Source organism: Ambystoma mexicanum, chromosome 8 (genome assembly GCF_040938575.1).
Source record: "Ambystoma mexicanum isolate Mex_15411 chromosome 8, UKY_AmexF1_1, whole genome shotgun sequence".
NCBI classification, from domain to species: domain Eukaryota; kingdom Metazoa; phylum Chordata; class Amphibia; order Caudata; family Ambystomatidae; genus Ambystoma; species Ambystoma mexicanum.
In genome coordinates this window covers 3150080-3158671 of record NC_090929.1, presented here as the reverse complement: position 1 = coordinate 3158671, position 8592 = coordinate 3150080, and positions in this window count along the sequence as shown.

The window sequence follows — 8592 nt, the reverse complement described above, 5'->3', positions numbered from 1 at the left end:
CTAAGAGTGAGGGCTGGCCATTGAACCATCCCCTAAGAGTGAGGGCTGGCCATTTTACCATCCTCTAAGAGTGAGGGATGGCCATTCTACCAATGTCTGAGAGTGAAGGTTGGCCATTCTACCATCCTCTAAGAGTGAGGGCTGGCCATTCTACCATCCTCTAAGAGTGAGGGTTGGCCATTCTACCATCCTCCAAGAGCGAGGGCTGGCCATTCTACCATCCTCTAAGAGTGAGGGATGGCCATTCTACCAATGTCTAAGAGTGAAGGTTGCCCATTCTACCATCCTCTAAGAGTGAGGGCTGGCCATTCTACCATCCTCTAACAGTGAGGGTTGGTCATTTTGCCATCCTATAAGAGTAACGGCTGGCCATTCTACCATCCTTTAAGAGTGAGGGTTGCCCAGTCTACCATCCTCTAAGAGTGAGGGCTGGCCATTGTACCTTCCTCTAAGAGTGAGGGCTGGCCATTGAACCATCCCCCAAGAGTGAGCGCTGGCCATTTTACCATCCTCTAAGAGTGAGGGATGGCCATTCTACCAATGTCTAAGAGTGAAGGTTGGCCATTCTACCATCCTCTAAGAGTGAGGGCTGGCCATTCTATCATCCTCTAAGAGTGAGGGATGGCCATTCTACCAATCTCTAAGAGTGAAGGTTAGCCATTCTACCATCCTCCAAGAGTGAGGGCTGGCCATTCTCCCATCCTCTAAGCGTGAGGGCTGGCCATTCTACCATCCTCTAAGAGTGAGGGCTGGCCATTCTACCATCCTCTAAGAGTGAAGGTTGGCCATTGTACCATTCTTTAAGAGTGAGGGCTGGGCCTTTTACCATCCTCTAAGAATGGGGGCTGGCCATTCTACCATCCTCTAAGAATGAGGGCAGGCCATTCTACCATCCTCTAAGAGTGAGGGCTGGTCATTCTACCATCCTCTAAGAGAGAAGGTTGGCCATGCCACCATCCTTTAAGAGTGAGGGTTGGCCATTCTACCGTCCTCTAAGAGCGAGGGCTGGTCATTCTACCATCCTCAAAGAATGAGGGCTGGCCATTCTACCATCCTCTAAGAGTGAGGGCTGGCCATCCTACCATCCTCTAAGAGTGAAGGTTGACCATTTCACCATCCTCTAAGAGCGAGGGTTGGCCATTTTACCATCCTCTAAGAGAGCTGGCCATTCTACCATTCTCGAAGAGTGAGGGCTGGCTATTCTACAATTCTCGAAGAGTGAGGGCTGGCCAGTTTACCATCCTCTAGGAGTGAGGGCTCATAATTCTACCATCCTCTAAGAATGAGGGCTGGCCATTCGACCATTATCTAGCAGCAAGGGCTGGCCATTCTACCATCTTCTAAAAGCGAGGGCTTGCTATTCTACCATTCTCCAAGAGTGAGGGCTGGCCATTCTACCATCCTCCAAGAGCGAGGGCTGGCCATTGTACCATTCTCCAAGAGTGGGGGCTGGCCATTCTACCATCCTCTAAGAGCGAGAGTTGGCAATTTTACCATCCTCTAAGAATGAGGGCTGGCCATTTCACCATCTTCTAAGAGCGAGGGTTGGCCATTCTACCTTCCGTTAAGAGTGAGGGCTGGCCAGCCTACCATCCTCTAAAAGTGAGGGTTGGCCAATCTACCATCCTCTAAGAGTGAGGGATGGCCATTCTGCCATCCTCTAAGAGCGAGGGATGGCCATTCTACCAATGTCTAAGAGTGAAGGTTGGCCATTCTACCATCCTCTAAGAGTGAGGGCTGGCCATTCTACCATCCTCTAAGAGTGAGGGCTGGCCATCCTACCATCCTCTAAGAGTAAGGGCTGGCCATTCTACCATCCTTTAAGAGTGAGGGTTGGCCATTCTACCATCGTCTAAGAGTGAGGGCTGGCCAGTCTATCATCCTCTAAGAGTGAGGGCTGGCCATTCTACCAACCTCTAAGTGTGAGGGCTGGCCATTCTACCATCCTCTAAGAGGGAGGGCTGGCCATCCTATCATCCTCTAAGAGTGAAGGCTGGCCATTTCACCGTCCTCTAAGAGCGAGGGCTGGCCATTTTACCATCCTCTAAGAGTGCAAGCTAGCCATTTTACCATTCTCGAAGAGTGAGGGCTGGCCATTTTGCCATCCTGTAGGAGTGAGGGCTCACAATTCTACCATCCTCTAAGAGTTAGGGCTGGCCATTCTACCATCTTCTAAGAGTGAGGGCTTGCTATTCTACCATCCTCCAAGAGCAAGGGCTGGCCATACTACCATCCTCCAAGAGCGAGGGCTGGCCATTGTACCATCCTGCAAGAGTGGGGGCTGGCCATTCTACCATCCTCTAAGAGCGAGAGTTGGCAATTTTACCATCCTCTAAGAATGAGGGTTGGCCATTCTACCATCGGCTAAGAGTGAGGGCTGGCCAGCCTACCATCCTCTAAAAGCGAGGGTTGGCCATTCTACCATCCTCTAAGAGTGAGGGCTGGCCATTCTGTCATCCTCTAAGAGCGAGGGTTGGCCATGTTACCATCCTCTAAGAGTGAGGGTTGGCCATTTTGCCATCCTCTAAGAGTAAGGGCTGGCCATTCTACCATCCTTTAAGAGTGAGGGTTGACCAGTCTTCCATTCTCTAAGAGTGAGGGCTGGCCATTGTACCTTCCTCTAAGAGTGAGGGCTGGCCATTGTACCTTCCTCTAAGAGTGAGGGCTGGCCATTGAACCATCCCCTAAGAGTGGGGGCTGGCCATTTTACCATCCTCTAAGAGAGAGGGATGGCCATTATACCAATGTCTAAGAGTGAAGGGTGGCCATTCTACCAATCCTCTAAGAGTGGGGACTGGCCATTCTACCATCCTCTAAGAGTGAGGGCTGGCCATTCTACCATCCTCTAACAGTGAGGGTTGGCCATTTTGCCATCCTCTAAGAGTAAGGGCTGGCCATTCTACCATCCTTTAAGAATGAGGGTTGACCAGTCTACCATCCTCTAAGAGTGAGGGCTGGCCATTGTACCTTCCTCTAAGAGTGAGGGCTGGCCATTGAACCATCCCCTAAGAGTGAGGGCTGGCCATTTTACCATCCTCTAAGAGTGAGGGATGGCCATTCTACCAATGTCTAAGAGTGAAGGTTGGCCATTCTACCATCCTCTAAGAGTGAGGGATGGCCATTCTACCATCCTCTAAGAGTGAGGGTTGGCCATTCTACCATCCTCCAAGAGCGAGGGCTGGCCATTCTACCATCCTCTAAGAGTGAGGGATGGCCATTCTACCAATGTCTAAGAGTGAAGGTTGCCCATTCTACCATCCTCTAAGAGTGAGGGCTGGCCATTCTACCATCCTCTAAGAGTGAGGGCCTGCCATTCTTCCATCCTCTAAGAGTGAAGGTTGGCCATTGTACCATTCTCTAAGAGTGAGGGCTGGCCCTTTTACCATCCTCTAAGAGTGGGGGCTGGCCATTCTACCATCCTCTAAGAATGAGGGCTGGCCATTCTAACATCCTCTAAGAGTGAGGGCTGGTCATTCTACCATCTTCTAAGACAGAAGGTTGGCCATGCCACCATCCTTTGAGAGTGAGGGTTGGCCATTCTACCATCCTCTAAGAGCGAGGGCTGGCCATTCTACCATCCTCAAAGAATGAGGGCTGGCCATTCTACCATCCTCTAAGAGTGAGGTCTGGCCATCCTACCATCCTCTAAGAGTGAAGGCTGGCCATTTCACCATCATCTAAGAGCGAGGGCTGGCCATTTTACCATCCTCTAAGAGTGAGGGCTGGCCTTTGAACCATCCCCTAAGAGTGAGGGCTGGCCTTTTTACCATCCTCTAAGAGAGAGGGATGGCCATTCTACCAATGTCTAAGAGGGAAGGTTGGCCATTCTGCCATCCTATAAGAGTAAGGGCTGGCCATTCTACCATCCTTTAAGAGTGAGGGTTGACCAGTCTACCATTCTCTAAGAGTGAGGGCTGGCCATTGTACCTTCCTCTAAGAGTGAGGGCTGGCCATTGAACCATCCCCTAAGAGTGAGGGCTGGCCATTTTACCATCCTCTAAGAGTGAGGGATGGCCATTCTACCAATGTCTCAGAGTGAAGGTTGGCCATTCTACCATCCTCTAAGAGTGAGGGCTGGCCATTCTACCATCCTCTAAGAGTGAGGGCTGGCCATTCTACCATCCTCTAACAGTGAGGGTTGGCCATTTTGCCATTCTATAAGAGTAAGGGCTGGCCATTCTACCATCCTTTAAGAGTGAGGGTTGACCAGTCTACCATTCTCTAAGAGTGAGGGCTGGCCATTGAACCATCCCCCAAGAGTGAGCGCTGGCCATTTTACCATCCTCTAAGAGTGAGGGATGGCCATTCTACCAATGTCTAAGAGTGAAGGTTGGCCATTCTACCATCCTCTAAGAGTGAGGGCTGGCCATTTTACCATCCTCTAAGAGTGAGGGCTGGCCTTTGAACCATCCCCTAAGAGTGAGGGCTGGCCTTTTTACCATCCTCTAAGAGAGAGGGATGGCCATTCTACCAATGTCTAAGAGTGAAGGTTGGCCATTCTGCCATCCTATAAGAGTAAGGGCTGGCCATTCTACCATCCTTTAAGAGTGAGGGTTGACCAGTCTACCATTCTCTAAGAGTGAGGGCTGGCCATTGTACCTTCCTCTAAGAGTGAGGGCTGGCCATTGAACCATCCCCTAAGAGTGAGGGCTGGCCATTTTACCATCCTCTAAGAGTGAGGGATGGCCATTCTACCAATGTCTCAGAGTGAAGGTTGGCCATTCTACCATCCTCTAAGAGTGAGGGCTGGCCATTCTACCATCCTCTAAGAGTGAGGGCTGGCCATTCTACCATCCTCTAACAGTGAGGGTTGGCCATTTTGCCATCCTATAAGAGTAAGGGCTGGCCATTCTACCATCCTTTAAGAGTGAGGGTTGACCAGTCTACCATTCTCTAAGAGTGAGGGCTGGCCATTGAACCATCCCCCAAGAGTGAGCGCTGGCCATTTTACCATCCTCTAAGAGTGAGGGATGGCCATTCTACCAATGTCTAAGAGTGAAGGTTGGCCATTCTACCATCCTCTAAGAGTGAGGGCTGGCCATTCTACCATCCTCTAAGAGTGAGGGTTGGCCATTCTACCATCCTCCAAGAGCGAGGGCTGGCCATTCTATCATCCTCTAAGAGTGAGTGATGGCCATTCTACCAATCTCTAAGAGTGAAGGTTAGCCATTCTACCATCCTCCAAGAGTGAGGGCTGGCCATTCTCCCATCCTCTAAGCGTGAGGGCTGGCCATTCTACCATCCTCTAAGAGTGAGGGCTGGCCATTCTACCATCCTCTAAGAGTGAAGGTTGGCCATTGTACCATTCTTTAAGAGTGAGGGCTGGCCCTTTTACCATCCTCTAAGAGTGGGGGCTGGCCATTCTACCATCCTCTAAGAATGAGGGCAGGCCATTCTACCATCCTCTAAGAGTGAGGGCTGGTCATTCTACCATCCTCTAAGAGAGAAGGTTGGCCATGCCACCATCCTTTAAGAGTGAGGGTTGGCCATTCTACCGTCCTCTAAGAGCGAGGGCTGGCCATTCTACCATCCTCAAAGAATGAGGGCTGGCCATTCTACCATCCTCTAAGAGTGAGGCCTGGCCATCCTACCATCCTCTAATAGTGAAGGCTGACCATTTCGCCATCCTCTAAGAGCGAGGGCTGGCCATTTTACCATCCTCTAAGAGTGAGAGCTGGCCATTCTACCATTCTCGAAGAGTGAGGGCTGGCTATTCTACCATTCTCGAAGAGTGACGGCTGGCCAGTTTACCATCCTCTAGGAGTGAGGGCTCACAATTCTACCATCCTCTAAGAGTGAGGGCTGGCCATTCGACCATTATCTAGCAGCAAGGGCTGGCCATTCTACCATCTTCTAAAAGCGAGGGCTTGCTATTCTACCATCCTCCAAGAGTGAGGGCTGGCCATTCTACCATCCTCCAAGAGCGAGGGCTGGCCATTGTACCATTCTCCAAGAGTGGGGCTGGCCATTCTACCATCCTCTAAGAGCGAGAGTTGGCAATTTTACCATCCTCTAAGAATGAGGGCTGGCCATTTCGCCATCTTCTAAGAGCGAGGGTTGGCCATTCTACCTTCCGCTAAGAGTGAGGGCTGGCCAGCCTACCATCCTCTAAAAGTGAGGGTTGGCCAATCTACCATCCTCTAAGAGTGAGGGCTGGCCATTCTACCATTCTTTAAGAGTGAGGGATCTCCACTTTACCATCCTCTAAAAGTGAGGGCTGGCCATTCTACCATCCTCTAAGAGTGAAGGCTGGCCATTGTACCATCCTCTAAGAGTGAGGGACTTCCACTTTACCATCCTCTAAGAGTGAGGGCTGGCCATTCTACCATCCTCTAAAAGTGAAGGCAGGTCATTTGACCATCCTCAAAGACTGAAGGCTTGCCATTCTGCCATCCTCTAAGAGGGAGGGCTGGCCAGTCTACCATTCTCTAAGAGTGAGGGCTGGCCATTCTACCATCCTCTAAGAGTGAGGGCTGGCCATTTCACCATCCTCTAAGAGCGAGGGCTGGCCATTTTACCATCCTGTAAGGGTGAGAGCTGGCCATTCTACCATCCTCTAAGAGTGAGGGCTGGCCGTTCTACCATCCTCTAAGAGGGAGGGCTGGCCAGTCTACCATCCTCTAAGAGTGAGGGCTGGCCATTCTACCAACCTCTAAGAGTGAGGGCTGGCCATTCTACCATCCTGTAAGAGTGAGGGCTGGCCATCCTACCATCCTCTAAGAGTGAAGGCTGGCCATTTCACCATCCTCTAAGAGCGAGGGCTGGCCATTTTACCATCCTGTAAGAGTGAGAGCTGGTCATTCTACCATCCTCTAAGAGTGAGGGCTGGTCATTTTACCATCCTCTAGGAGTGAGGGCTCACAATTCTAGCATCCTCTAAGAGTGAGGGCTGGCCATTTTACCATTATCTAGCAGCAAGGACTGGCCATTCTACCATCTTCTAAGAGTGAGGGCTTGCTATTCTACCATCCTCCTAGAGCGAGGGCTGGCCATTCTACCATCCTCTAAGAGTGAGGGCTGGCCATTTTACCATCATCTAGCAGCAAGGACTGGCCATTCTACCATCTTCTAAGAGCGAGGGCTTGCTATTCTACCATCCTCCTAGAGCGAGGGCTGGCCATTCTACCATCCTCTAAGAGTGAGGGCTGGCCATCCTACCATCCTCTAAGAGTGAGGGCTGGCCATTCTACCATCCTTTAAGAGTGAGGGTTGGCCATTCTACCATCGTCTAAGAGGGAGGGCTGGCCAGTCTACCATCCTCTAAGAGTGAGGGCTGGCCATTCTACCAACCTCTAAGAGTGAGGGCTGGCCATTCTACCATCCTCTAAGAGGGAGGGCTGGCCATCCTACCATCCTCTAAGAGTGAAGGCTGGCCATTTCACCGTCCTCTAAGAGCGAGGGCTGGCCATTTTACCATCCTCTAAGAGTGAGAGCTAGCCATTTTACCATTCTCGAAGAGTGAGGGCTGGCCATTTTGCCATCCTCTAGGAGTGAGGGCTCACAATTCTACCATCCTCTAAGAGTGAGGGCTAGCCATTCTACCATCTTCTAAGAGTGAGGGCTTGCTATTCTACCATCCTCCAAGAGCGAGGGCTGGCCATACTACCATCCTCCAAGAGCGAGGGCTTGCCATTGTACCATCCTGCAAGAGTGGGGGCTGGCCACTCTACCATCCTCTAAGAGCGAGAGTTGGCAATTTTACCATCCTCTAAGAATGAGGGTTGGCCATTCTACTATCCGCTAAGAGTGAGGGCTGGCCAGCCTACCATCCTCTAAAAGCGAGGGTTGGCCATTCTACCATCCTCTAAGAGTAAGGGCTGGCCATTCTACCATCCTCTAAGAGCGAGGGTTGGCCATGTTACCATCCTCTAAGAGTGAGGGTTGGCCATTTTACCATCCTCCAAGAGTAAGGGCTGGCCATTCTAACATCCTTTAAGAGTGAGGGTTGACCAGTCTACCATTCTCTAAGAATGAGGGCTGGCCATTGTACCATCCTCTAAGAGTGAGGGCTGGCCTTTGAACCATCCCCTAAGAGTGAGGGCTGGCCATTTTACCATCCTCTAAGAGAGAGGGATGGCCATTCTACCAATGTCTAAGAGTGAAGGTTGGCCATTTTACCAATGTCTAAGAGTGAAGGTTGGTCATTCTACCATCCTCTAAGAGTGGGGACTGGCCATTCTACCATCCTCTAAGAGTGAGGGCTGGCCATTCTACCATCCTCTAACAGTTAGGGTTGGCCATTTTGCCATCCTCTAAGAGTAAGGGCTGGCAATTCTACCATCCTTTAAGAGTGAGGGTTGACCAATCTACCATCCTCTAAGAGTGAGGGCTGGCCATTGTACCTTCCTCTAAGAGTGAGGGCTGGCCATTGAACAATCCCCTAAGAGTGAAGGCTGGCCATTTTACCATTATCTAAGAGTGAGGGATGGCCATTCTACCAATGTCTAAGAGTGAAGGTTGTCCATTCTACCATCCTCTAAGAGTGAGGGCTGGCCATTCTACCATCCTCTAAGAGTGAGGGTTGGCCATTCTACCATCCTCCAAGAGCGAGGGCTGTCCATTCTACCATCCTCTAAGAGTGAGGGATGGCCA